Raw genomic sequence first — 13,889 nt, forward strand, 5'->3', positions numbered from 1 at the left:
TTTTAACTACCCATTTAAGTCAATTTTCACAAGACCCAAATCAAATCCCCAAATTAAGTCTTCACTCAAATATTTCTCTCTCTAGAAAACCCAAGACTTGAAGAAGAAGATAGAGCTTGAAGCCTAGGTCAAGAACAAAAACTCCATTGTTGAAAGCTTGTGTTAGGGCTTTAAATTAAGGTATGTTAGCTAATTTATCTATGGGTTCTTCCACCCATATATTCCCCTTAGTTTTCCCCCAATTTTGAAGAAAAAACCTAATCTAAGCTAGGATTTCTTCCTATGTTGTGGGTAGTGATGGGAATGATTCCAATTGAGTGGATAATACCCAATTATGATTGATTTAGCAACTAATTATTATATTATGATTAATTTATGTGATTTCTATGGTAAAACCCTAGATTAATTGATGAAGTTCAATTAAGTGGGTTATTGCCATAAAAGGTAAAATTGAAGGTTCTTAGGTGATCTTCTAGATTCAATGCTTTAAGTAGTAATTGTCTAAGGTTAGAAACATATGTACATGGATTGAATTAGATTAGAACATATATGATGGACCATGATGCATAATGATCTAGATTGGGGCTATATGATGAATTACAATTAGAACTTGCTTAAAGAAGAAGCTTGTGACTAGAATGTATTGAAATATATATATAGACTGTGAAAGGTCTTTTCACATAGAATGATTCTTGGTTGAAAATCTAATCACCTAAAATGAATCAAAGCATGTTATATTAGAATAGCTTGAAGTTGTGGCATATGTCCCCTTCATGTATGGCTTGGCTTGGTAAGACAAGACCAAGGTTGTTAGCTTAGGATTAAGGACCTATACTCTCCTAAGGGTAGCTTGACTTAGCATTGTAAGATTCATGTCAAGAGTAGATTGAGTTAGGGATAGTCATGGTAGCCTAGGATTGAGGATTTATACTCTCCTATTGGTAGCTTGAACTAGCATTCTTAGGATGCCTTCAAGGGTAGCATGACTTGGTTAGGCCAAGACCATTTCATGGTAGCTTAGGATAGAGGACACATACTCTCCTAAGGGTATCTTATGATTGAGACATCATACTCTCCTAAGGGTAGCTTACACTAGCATCTTAAGGTGCTTGTAAGGGTAGCATGAGTTAGTTGGTCTAAGAGTACTTCATGGTAGCTAGGATGGAACACTTGTACCCTTCTTAGAATAGCTTGGACTATTATGATAGTGTACCTTCCAAGGTAGTTAGCTTAGCATAATATTGTTATGTTAGCAAGATGATTAGCTTGGTCTAGCCTAATAGGGTATTATTCTTAGGTAGTCTAGAATGATAAATAGTAGTCATTTGAGTATGATAGCCTAAAGTATTACTTAGTGTGGATAGTAGTATGGGATGCTATTCATACATTGCACAAGTATGACTTGAAGTTACTTATGATATGTCTCTTATAGAGTGTAGATTTAGCTTGGGTTGCTGCTATAGTTGCCTCCCATGATATGCTTGACCTAAGGTGATAGTTCCCTTGTCTATATGAAGTATGCTAAAGAATGAGACCAAATAAATGGTAGGTATGCATATGGTGACCTCAAGGTTATGCTTAGTATGAATGGTATTATGGGATGCCCTTCATGCATTGCACAAGTGTTCTTTGATGTTTCTTAGGGGTATAGCACTCTTATGATATGAAAGCCTAAGACTCTTCTATGCATGTAGACTATGATTAAGGTGACCAAAAAGGGGTGTTTAGCTTGGATGGTATTATGGGATGTTATTTATGCATTGCACAAGTATGCTTTGAGGTTACTTGATTTTAGTCCTTTTATGATATGAATGGCTAAAAGTTGAGTAAGGCTTATATGATGTTTATGTTGGAGACTTCTCTTGTGATTTTAATATTGTGTCTTCTGCTTATAGTTGATGTTCCATGAAGTATTTATATGATTTTGGATTATGTCTTATATTGACTAACCCTTGTCTTATGTTGTTATGATTATGCTAGCTAACATATTTAGTACATTTTTTACCAACACATACTTTGCCTACAATCTCATCAAATATAGGGTTTGGAGATTGAGTTCTACTCTTGGAGATAAGTTTCTAGAAGTTGCAAGGAGTTGAAGAATTGGTAGTCTTTATAGCTTTGAGGACAACACCCTTTATTTCCTTTATGTCTTCTATTTCATGTTGAGACTATTGTATGGGCTGTGTCCCAAGAGTTTATTCTAAAGATGTATTAGATGGTTTGAGACAAAAGTGTAGTAAAGACTTCCGCTTGCATTTTATGAAAGTTTTCCATTGTATGGATAAAAGTTTTCAAGTTTTCCAAACTTTTCTATTATCTTATGTTATGATATGTTAAGGTCTTGAATGAGACCCCTTCGGGGTGAAGTACACAATATTACACCTAGGGGGTACCCTTGGGTCATGACAAACTTGGTATCTGAACATAAGGTTTAGAATGGTTCTAGGACTGTCTCAAACCACGTCTAGTAGAGTCTTGTTTACAAATGTGAAGTGCGCCACAGTTATGAATAGGAGGCTATTGGATGCTTAGGAAATCTCACTTCTTCATTCTCTAAGTTGTGCCATAGAGTTTGGCTTTATTAGGCCCTTCTTCTAATTGGTGCCCGTTGATTTTTAGGGTATGTCAAATACAAAGGCAAATGATAGGAGTGAAGAGAAAGGCAATGTGCACCAAGAGGTTCCTCTCCAAGTTCCACACCAAGCTCCTCCTCAAGCTCCAAATGACCCTTCAGTTGATAATGTCACTCTTGTGGAGTTTAGGGCTTCTATGCAATTGTTCGCTCAAGCCTTGATGACGCAAGCCAATAGAGAGGTTGTGGCTCCGACAAACTCAATAAGGGGGATGGCTGCTTCTAGGGTAAGAAAGTTTTTAAGGATGAACCCTCCAGATTTTAGTGGCTCCAAGGTGGAAGAGGATCTGAATGGGTTCATAGATGAGGTTTATAAGATGTTAGCTATCATGAGAGTGACTTCGATAGAGAAAGCGAAGCTAGCCGCCTATCAATTGAAATATGTTACGCAAATATGGTATGAGCAATGGAAAGATGCTAGGTTGGTAGAAGAGGGTCCTATAGAGTGGGAAGCATTTAAGCTGGCTTTCTTGATAGGTTCTTTCCCCGAGAGTTGAGGGAAGATGGAAGAGTTCGTCAATCTTAAGCAAGGTAACATGAGTATTAAAGAGTATGCCTTAAAATTTACTATTTTGTCTAAGTATGATCCATCCTTGGTAGTAAATCAAAGGCATATGATGTGTAGGCTTATGATGGGGGTGTCTGATATAGTAGAAGAAGAATGTCGTACGGCAATGCTTGTTCATGATATGTATATCTCACGCCTCATGGTGTTTGCCCAACAAATGGAAGAGTCAAAACTCAAGAAGGAGAAGGCTAGGGAGAAAAAGAGCTCTAGGATGGATAATGAAGTCATTTCATGATGGTTCCGATGGACATGGTCGTTCTAGGAATCGACAAAAGTTTTTCGGACAAGGATTTGCTAATGCTCCTAAGCATAAGGATGATAGGGTGTCTACCCCTAGGCCACAAAGGGATACGTAATGAGTCCCTATGGCCCACTTGTTCTAGGTGTGGTAAGAGGCATGAGGGTAGGTGTTTGGCCGGTAGAGAAGGTTGTTTTAGTTGTGGTAAGAGTGGCCACATGATGAAAGATTGTCCAAAGGCAAAGGCTACAAGAAGAGAGGGTAATCAAGTTATTACTAGTGGTCCGGATGAGAATGCTCAAAAGAAAAATAGATTTTATGCTCTCCAATCTAAAGAAGATCAAGAGTGATCTCCTCATGTCCCTTTCGGTATGTGTTTCGTGCTTTATTAGATTTCGGTATGTAACTTGTTATGTTGGACTTTGAAGTTGTCTTTAGTATGATTGATTTTTGAAAGAGCTTGTGTAGGCTTACTCCCAAGGGGGAGATAGTGTGTCTATCTAGTAAGGTTATTGTGTGATTATGTGTTGCTATGAGTTCCTTATATGCATGTTCATGAAAATGCTTAGGTCTTGTTAGAAATGACTTATATGCATTGTTTTCCTCATGTTGTAGTGCATTTGAGTCAAATTGCATATAGACTTCATGAGACGAGTTAATGAGCATGCCTTAGTTTGGAGTTGAAAGATTCCTCCTTGACTAAATGTTTTTTTAGAGTAATTTGCATTTAGGCTCCATGAGTGTATCTGAGCATGCTTTAGCTAGAGGATGTTAGTTCCTTCTTGAAAATGAGTAGATATAGAATTTCATGCATTTTGGGTTGTTAGATGTAATTCCTTCTCCCTTGTGTTGCATTGAATGTGTTTAGCTCGGAATTGAAGTTTTCTTCCTTGGTTGTGTGCATTTAGATGTAGTGCATGCATGTTGGGCTGCTAGTCTAGAGTTGTTTCCTTTAAGAAGTGTTTAGAAATGTCATTTGGGGACGAATGTTCCAAAGGGGGAGATATTGTAATACCCCGGAAACTAGTAAACCTAACTAGAGCCTCAATCTAGGGTTCTAGAGTTTGATGTTGAGGGTTAGAGTCGTAGATAAGACTTCCCGTACATAGAATGAGGGGTTTAGGGGTCAAACTTCAAGGCACGTGTTACTCCCTATAATTTTAGAAGACCATCTAAGGTTTGGTTGAGGGTAGCAAGGGCAAGGACCAAGGCAAAAGGGTCAAAGCCTAAGCCAAAGGCCAAGGCTACCCCAACCTTGGCCAAGCACTGCCCAAATACCACGACCACCTTCATGACCAGTGGTATTGACCACGGTTCGTGAAGGGGACTGTGAAGTCTCCTTAGGTTTGTAAGAGGTAAGACCTTGAGGCCTACTTACTGCCTAAGGGACCACGACCCGTTGTCTTGACCACGGATCGTGGGAGGTCTCGTGGTCATACCTTAGGTTTTTGGAGGGCAAGGCTCAAAAGCCTAGCTACTGGTCCAAGACCACGAGCAGGACCATGGTCAGTGGTGAGGACCACGACCCGTGGTGCCTCTCGTAAAGCTTGGACAGTAGGCTGCCAAGTGGAGAACTTAAGATGGGGTCAAACGTGGGAGTTATTGGATGGGGTCATTTTACCTAGTCTTGAAACCCCTATATAAGATATTTTAAGCTTTTAACTACCCATTTAAGTCACTTTTCACAAGACCAAAATCAAATCCCCAAAATAAGTCTTCTCTCAAATATTTCTCTCAAATACCCAATTATGTTTGATTTAGTACCTAATTATGATATTATGATGAATTTATGTGATTTCTATGGTAAACCCTAGACAAATTGATGAATTTGAATTATGTGGGTTATTGTCATTAAAGATAAAATTGAAGGTTCTTAGGTGATCTTCTAGAATCAATGCTTTAAGTAGTAATTGTCCAAAGTTAGAAACATATGTACATGGGTTGAATTAGAATATAACATATATGATGGACCATGATAAGTAAGGATCTAGATTGGGGCTATATGATGAATTACAATTAGAACTTGCTTAAAGAAGAAACTTGTGACTAGAATGTCTTGAAATATATATATAGACTGTGAAAGGTCTTCTCACATAGAACGATTCTTGGTTGAAAATCTAATCACCTAAAATGAATCAAAGCATGTTAGATTAGAATAGCTTGAAGTTGTGGCATATGTCCCCTTCATGTATGGCTTGGCTTGGTAAGACAAGACTAAGGTTGTTAGCTTAGGATTAAGGACCTATACTCTCCTAAGGGTAGCTTGACTTAGCATTGTAAGATTCATGTCAAGAGTAGATTGAGTTAGGGATAGTCATGGTAGCCTAGGATTGAGGATTTATACTCTCCTATTGGTAGCTTGAACTAGCATTCTTAGGATGCCTTCAAGGGTAGCATAACTTGGTTAGGCCAAGACCATTTCATGGTAGCTTAGGATAGAGGACACATACTCTCCTATGGGAAGCTTAGGATTGAGACATCATACTCTCCTAAGGGTAGCTTATACTAGCATCTTAGGGTGCTTGTAAGGGTAGCATGACTTAGTTGGTCTAAGAGTACTTCATGGTAGCTAGGATGGAACACTTGTACCCTTCCTAGAATAGTTTGTACTTGCATGATATTGTACCTTCCAAGGTAGTTAGATTAGCATAATATAGATATGTTAGCAAGATGATTAGCTTGGTCTAGCTTAATAGAGTGCTATTCTTTGGTAGTCTAGAATGATAAATAGTAGTCATTTGAGTATGATAGCCTAAAGTAGTACTTAGTGTGGATAGTAGTATGGGATGCTATTCATACATTGCACAAGTATGACTTGAAGCTACTTATGATATGTCTCTTATATAGTGTAGACTTAGCTTGGGTTGTTGCTATAGTTGCCTTCCATGATATGCTTGACCTAAGGTGATAGTTCCCTTGTACATATGAAGTAAGCTAAAGAATGAGACCAAATGAATGGTAAGTATGCATATAGTGACTTCAAGGTTATGCTTAGTGTGAATGGTATTATGGGATGCCCTTCATGCATTGCACAAGTGTGCTTTGAGGTTTCTTAGGGGTATATCACTCTTATGATATGAAATCCTAAGACTCTTCTATGCATGTAGACTATGATTAAGGTGACCAAAAAGGGGTGCTTAGCTTGGATTGTATTGTGGGATGCTTTTCATGCATTGCACAAGTATGCTTTGAGGTTACTTGAGAATAGTCCTTTTATGATATGAATGCCTAACAGTTGAGTAAGGCTTATATGATGTTTATGTTGGAGACTTCTCTTATGATTTTGATATTGTCTCTTATGCTTATAGTTGATCTTCCGTGAAGTATTTCATATGATTTTGGGTTATGTCTTATATTGACTAACTCTTGTCTTATGATCCTATGATTATGCTAGCTAACATATTTAGTACATTTTGTACTAACACATACTTTGCCTACATTCTCATCAAATGTAGGATTTGGAGATTGAGTTCTACTCTTGGAGATAAGTTTCTAGAAGTTGCAATGAGTTGAATAATTGGTGAGTCCTCATAGCTTCGAGGACAACATCCTTAATTTCCTTTATGTCTTCTATTTCATGTTGAGACTACTGTATGGACTGTGTCCCAAGAGTTTATTCTAAAGTTGTATTAGATGGTTTGAGATAAAAGTGTAGTAAAGACTTCCGCTTGTATTTTATGAAAGTTTTTGATTGTATGGATAAAAGTTTTTAAAATTTTTGTACTTTTCAATTATTTTATGTTATGATATTCTAAGGTCTTGTATGAGACCCCTTCGGGGTCAAGTACTCCATGTTACACCTAGGGGGTACCCTTGGGTCGTGACAGAAGCACAATTTGATGCGATGTACAATGAGGAAGTGCAATTCCTAGCCAATCAAGGAGTAGGTTATCGTGAAAAATACCCAAGATCGGGTGGAAGTCAAGGTTGGAATAGAGATGAGGGCTGGAGAGACCGTGACAGAGATTGGCGTGATCGTAACGCCACTTGGAAGGAAAGGGAGGGTGACAAAGATAGGTATGTCCTTCCCGATGAGCATCAAAATCCCAAGGAATCTGAAGGTTGCCATATAGAAGATATGCTCTCACGCATTCTCAACAAAGTTGAAGGGTCGGACAAAGTGTTGAAAGAGATGAAAAAGGATGTCTCAACTCTCAACCAGACGGTGACCTCTCACTCAGTCTCTATTAAGCAGATGGAGACCCAAATGGGTCAAATTTCTTCGCATTTGAATCCAAGACAACAAGGGGGGTTGCCTAGTGACACATTTGCGAACCCCAAAAATGAAGCTTGATTTGGTATCCTCATCGTTCCACGACGTTAACTAAGGCACTTCTTGGGAGGCAACCCAAGTTTTTAATGCTTTAGTTTTTATTTTGAATAACGGGTGTTGATTGTACAGGTTGAAAAGTGAAGAGTGTTGGAAAGTGGGCAGTTTGGCGAGCCAAAAGTCCAGTTGGCAACACGCTAAACAGGTCGGCGAGTTCGACTTGGACCGCCATTGGACCCACCAAGCTTGAAATGGAAATTTGTAAAACTCGGTGGGCTAAAGATCTAATCGGTGACTCGCTGAACAGGTCGGTGAGCCCGATTTTGTCCACCGTTCGAACCTCCAAATTTCCTGGAGGTCCTGTAAAACTCGGCGAGGTAAAGTACCACTCGGAACATCACCAAGTGGGTCGGCGAGCACGACTTACTCCATCGATGGAGCCGTGAACTGAAAGGTTTTAAAGGCCAAACGGTTTAAAATTTCAAAATCTTTCATATTTTCTCATTTTCAACTCTCGTACTCTCTCACCCATTAGTTAATCTTCTATATCTTACTTTTGTTCCCGCATTTTTATGTGATCTCATGCTCGGAATTGGAAATGAGTCGTATGGGTCTACCTCTAATTGCATGATGTTTGTGTTTGATTTTGAATTCTGGGACTACGGGGTTGATTTTGGGAATCAGGGTTGAAAACTGGCATGTTGGGCCGTTTGGCGAGCTGCATGAGCTCGCCGAGTGGTTTGGCGATTCGCCAAAGTCCGCCTTTGATCGCCCTTAATTTAATTTTTTAGCTAAGTTATTCTGTAACTTTCGGCGGGAAGCTTGAGCTCGCCGAAAGGTTCCTTTAATCGCCCATTCTGTGCCCATAACCCTTAAAATAACACTATAATACTCGGCGGGCTAGTCCAAACTCACCGATTGGTATCGGCGATTCGCTGAATGGCCCTGAACATCGCCGACATGCCTTGATTTTGGAAAATTTCATGCTGGTACTTTCGGCGAGCCCGATCTGGCTCGCCTAAGTGACTCGGTGAATGGTTCGGCGAGTCTTTCTGCAACTTAAACTCTGTAATTTTCTTGAATTATTTCTAACACATTTCTATGTGTTTTGCAGATATGGCTAGACCCAAAGTGTCAGGAATAGACATGCCGCCCCATAAGCGGGCAAAATGAATCATTATAAATGAGGATTCAGCGGCATCCAAGGGAAAGGCAAAGGAAAGGGCAAAGCTCTAGTGGTTGAGTCACCGGAGGTCAGCTCCGACAGTGAGTGAGTCTACGTGACTCACCTTACCTCATCAGACAACGAGGGAGAAACCCAAGATTCTCAGGCCTCAATCTCTGAGCCTGAGGATGACCAGCTTCTACTTTCCCAGAGAGCAGAAATTTGCTCCAAGGGTATTCATGATTTGTCTAGGATCCAAGTGCCCAGACTTCTCCTTCTCCTCCAGCTTCAGCTCAGACTTTTCTCCCAACTTCACATCAAACTGTGGTTCCAACACCACCTGTATAGAGTCCTCATCCATGGTCTCGCAACAGACTAAAGGTCGAGGGAACGAGGACTATCATTGGGGAGAAGAGGTTGTCCACAGATGGTGTGGTGGACAAATATCTAGAGATATGGAGCACCCTTAAGTCCCACAAGTTCCAGCCTTCAAAAAAGCCCGGGGTCCCTCCATTCCTAATTGGGTCCGGGAGTTTTACTCAGCCTACGGATCTTTGACACCTTAAGGAAAGAGGAAGGCCACTACCTTCAAACCAGTGGACTATGTGGTTGTCTGGGGGAAGAAGGTAAAATGTGATAGTGATAATATAAACGCCATCTTGGAACGCGCTTACAATTTTGGAGATGATTACCAAAGTATGATCAAGAAAATGGCATTGGAGGATATAAAAAGTTGGTTGTCCCCACTTTTTTCTGACCATACTCCTAGGTGGATTGAGGTCGGAGTGCCAATAGAGAAGAAAAACCTCACTGTGGCAGCGAGGTATTGGTTCGAGTTTATTAGTAGCACAATCATGCCAACCCAGAATGAGTCTAGCCTCTGCCACACAAAGGCGGCCTGTCTTGGATCTATTATCGCTACGAAGAAACTCAATTTATGTGTGATAATTAGGCAAGAGATGGCCATGAGGGCCACGCAGCCCCATAAATTTCTTCCATTTCCGGTGTTGATCACCAAGCTATGCAGACGGGCCCGTGTTCCGCGAGATGAGAAGGCGGATGTGGAAGTGACTCCTACCTCCTCTACTGACATCCGGCGTATTGAGGCCGAGTACTTGAAGGATGAGGCTGAAAGAAGGAGAGCATCTCCGGTGGACATGTCCTCGAAGATTGATATTGAGACATTACCTGCACAGGCAGGATTGCCTACTCCGGTCACTGAGCCTTCAGGTACTTCTAGCTCTGTTCCCTCTGAGACTCCGAGTTCTTATGCTGCACCCCACCCCCTAGATCTGCAACTAGTACTACTACATCTAGACCCCGCTCTCCCAGTCTATGTTTCTAAGGATGGGGCACCTAGCCCATTAGATTACTTTGATATTGGTGGCAATGCCTTGTGTGATGAGATTAGTTTGAATATTGTGTGTGATGACACCTAGAATTTTCCCCGTTGGTCCAATTGATTGAGTGATGCAAGCACTTGAAATGATCTTAGGCAATAATTTTGAAGAGTGAAACCAATTTGACAATATACCTCTTGTGTGGCCAACCTTGTGAGATGTGTGAATCTTGCTTGAACCCTCTTGAGCCTTACCCTTTTCTTGGAAGAAGCTTGAACAATTGTGACCTCTCTTTATCCATTCACCCATAACTTTCATGAAGTGTAGTTTGTTTGAATAGACAACTTAGTCTAAAAGCCTAAGTTGGGGGTGTGGTGAAAAGAGAAGGAAAGTCAAGAAATGTGAAAAATCTCCCTTTGAGTAATGGTTTTGAAAAAGATGGAACCCCTCCATGTAAAAAAAAGAGAAAAGAATAAAGCAAAGAAAAAGAATGAAAAAGTTGTGAAATAAAGTAGTGGAAGTTGCAAAAGAAATGGGGTGTCCGGTAATTCATATGAAGTTGGATAATGGGGTGGATTATGAGCATGATTAAAATGTTAAAGAAAAGGAAGAAAGTGATGTTCAGACCGCACTTCATGAAGGTAGAATCCACTAAGCCTAAATGACCATACCTTAACACTCAGCCCCGTTACAAGCCGTGAAAAGATCTTTGTGATATTGAGTGAGCTGTCGCGAATGTTGATTAGAAAATAAGGGCAAACCTATGGGTGAAATCATGCATGTGTTCATCTTTGTGAGTGTGAGAGTCGTATGTGATTTCGGAACTCTAAATTGTTGAGGAATTTTGTGTGAATATGAAATCATCTTTGTTGTGAGGGCATTTGAGTACCTTTGTTGAGGTTGAACTTGCATTTGAAGCAAGTATTGTGAACTTGAGCATCTTTGATAATGGTGAGTCACAAGTTGAATCTTTGAGTGCACCATTGATCATTACATGAGTAAGTTGAACCTTGTTGTGTGCATTCATATTAAGTTTTATGCAGCACTGTTTGAGACATCCTTTTGAACTGTTGATCTTGAGTTTTACTTGAGGACAAACAAAAGTTTAAGTTGGGGGTGTTGATGAGTTTGAGATTTGGACTCATTTGGGGTTTTGTTTATATAGTTTTAGTGTACTCAAATGCTTAATTTGTGCCATAAACTGATGTTAAAGCCTTGATTTTCAGGTATATGGATTGAGGAGTAAAGTATGGGCACTAACAGGCAAAAAGGAACAAAACTAACTGAAGAGGTGAACAAAGGAGAGCCTGATGATTCCCAAGAGCAATTGGCGAATCGCCGAGTGGCTATTTTGGCCGCCTAAAGTTCCACTGTGTCAGCCCTAAGGGAAAAAACCAAGTCGGCGATAAAAAAGGGGCAGTCGGCGAATCGCCGATCAGTTCCGTGATGACAAGAGTGATCGCCTAAAGTTACAGAACTTGAGGATGCTGTAAGCCAATGCAAAAAGGCGATAAAAGAGAGCAATGGGCGGTTCGCCGAACCACTCGGCGAACCCGACTTACCTCGCCTAATGGCCCTTCGTGGCTAATTTTTGGCAACTAAAAATTGAATTTTGAACTGTTAATTTAAGAGCTCTCTTTTCCAGATTTTAGCTGACTACCATTTTAGAATAGTTTCTCAGTAGACTTGAAGGTTTTTGGAGATTCAATTCGGAGATTTTGCAAGTGGGTTACTGATTTTCTTCTATTTTGAGCATTGTAAAGACTTAATTTCTCTTACCCAGTTGATGGCTAATCGATTTGGTAACCGTTTTTACCTTTTTATGATGTTTGGTTAAAACCCCAATTCTTGGGGTCTGATCATGTGATTATGGGTTTGAATTAGTTTATGGGTATTGTTAATTACTAGTTTAAATGCTATATTGAAGTGGGTTTAATCATTAGTTGTGGTTTAATTTACAAATTGTAGTTACAAATGTTGTTCTAATTTTGTGTTCTTAGCTTGCTCGAGAGAGAGGTTTTAGAACCAAGGCTATTGATTAATGGTTTGTAGGTATTGGGTTGAGTTAGGTTCAGCTCGAGAGAGTGAATCTTAAACCCAATCCTACCTATCTAGCTCGAGAGAGTGGATGAAGTAAGGTGTGGATTGTTCTTCATTGTTATGCTCGTTGATGTTCGAAAGAAATCACCTGATTCAGGATAGTTGTTCGAGAGAAAGCTATCTCCCTTATAGTCTAGCCTACCCACTGATTTGTAGTTGTTTACTAGTAGTTTCAATTACCCATATATCAAAATTTGCCTATAATCGATCACATCCCGAGAATTCCTCTCCTTATTGTTATTTCAAATTGTTTGTGACTGCGTTGTAATTGATAATTGCAAACAAAATCCCCCCATCTGATATTCATGTCACCTCTTTTGATTTATTTCATGCCTTTTCCGATAATGTCTATTCCTCTAACTAGCTAGATCACATTTTTACTTCTTGATTGAATTTGGACATGTACCGCTCCCTGTGGGTTCGACCCCAACTCATTTATTGGGGTTTATATTGCTTAACGATCGTTTGCACTTAGAATTGGATGAAATGTATTTGATAAACGTTAAAATAATTAATCAAATATGGTGCCGCTGCCGGGGAGCGCGATCGTTTGCACTTAGAATTGGATGAAGTGTATTTGATAAACGTTAAAACATGCATCAACAACAACAAATAGCTGATTTGCTAACCAAAGGGTTGAGTCATACTCAACACTTGCACTTGTTAGGCAAGCTAGGTGTGCTTAACATCCTTCACCCTTCAGCTTGAGAGGGAGTGTTGAATTCCCATTTTCTGTTATTCCTGTACACAGTTGGTTATTACTATTTAGAAGTAGTTAGTAAGGAATTAATCAGTTAGTGGGTTAAAAGGGTAATTAGTTGTAATTGGATGGTTGATAAAAGTTAGTTAGAAAATGCATTTCGGATGAATTGAATTTGAAATGTAAGTTTATAAATAAGGCACAAGTGTAACACTCACGATATGATGAAATAAAAAATTCTTCTTCCTCTTTTTTGATTCAGTTTTCTTCCAGAACCTTCAATGGTGAATTGAGGTCTTTAGCTTAGATTTTCACAAATGTTATGTCTACTTTCTTTGTTCGCGTTTGACTATGACGACAATGTGTACTCTATGCTTTTTGTGAGCTTTGGTGTCCATCTACCGACATACTTTATACTTTCATTAGAGAGACATTCATATTACTTTGAGACTGACAGGCGATTGGAGGTCTTCCTGTACAAGGGTTCTTTTATGACGAAGCGTTCCCTCAGTGAAGGAATTGACACACATATGGATATTAAAGGAAAATTGTTTCTTCCCACAAGTTGCTTATATTTATTTTTGGCCTTCTATAGATTAGCGAAAGCTTATCTCCGTGAGGTTATCCATGACTAGGTAAAGTTCTGGTTAAGACTTAAGAGGACCTAATATATATGCCAAGCCTCCGTAAAAGGTGTCAAAGGTACGAGCCACGAAGCCAAGGTTGAACCATAATCCTTCTAGACATATTGATTAGACTTCCTACCTCGGACTGAGGAGGAGAATGCTCCCTTTGGCGAGCTAGATGTGGAAGAGTCACTAGAGATGAGACTATTTTGGCAGCATTCCTTACTTATTGGCTTTGCAAGCTCAT

The sequence above is a fragment of the Solanum tuberosum genome, unplaced genomic scaffold, assembly GCF_000226075.1.
Source record: "Solanum tuberosum cultivar DM 1-3 516 R44 unplaced genomic scaffold, SolTub_3.0 scf00005, whole genome shotgun sequence".
Lineage (NCBI taxonomy): Eukaryota > Viridiplantae > Streptophyta > Magnoliopsida > Solanales > Solanaceae > Solanum > Solanum tuberosum.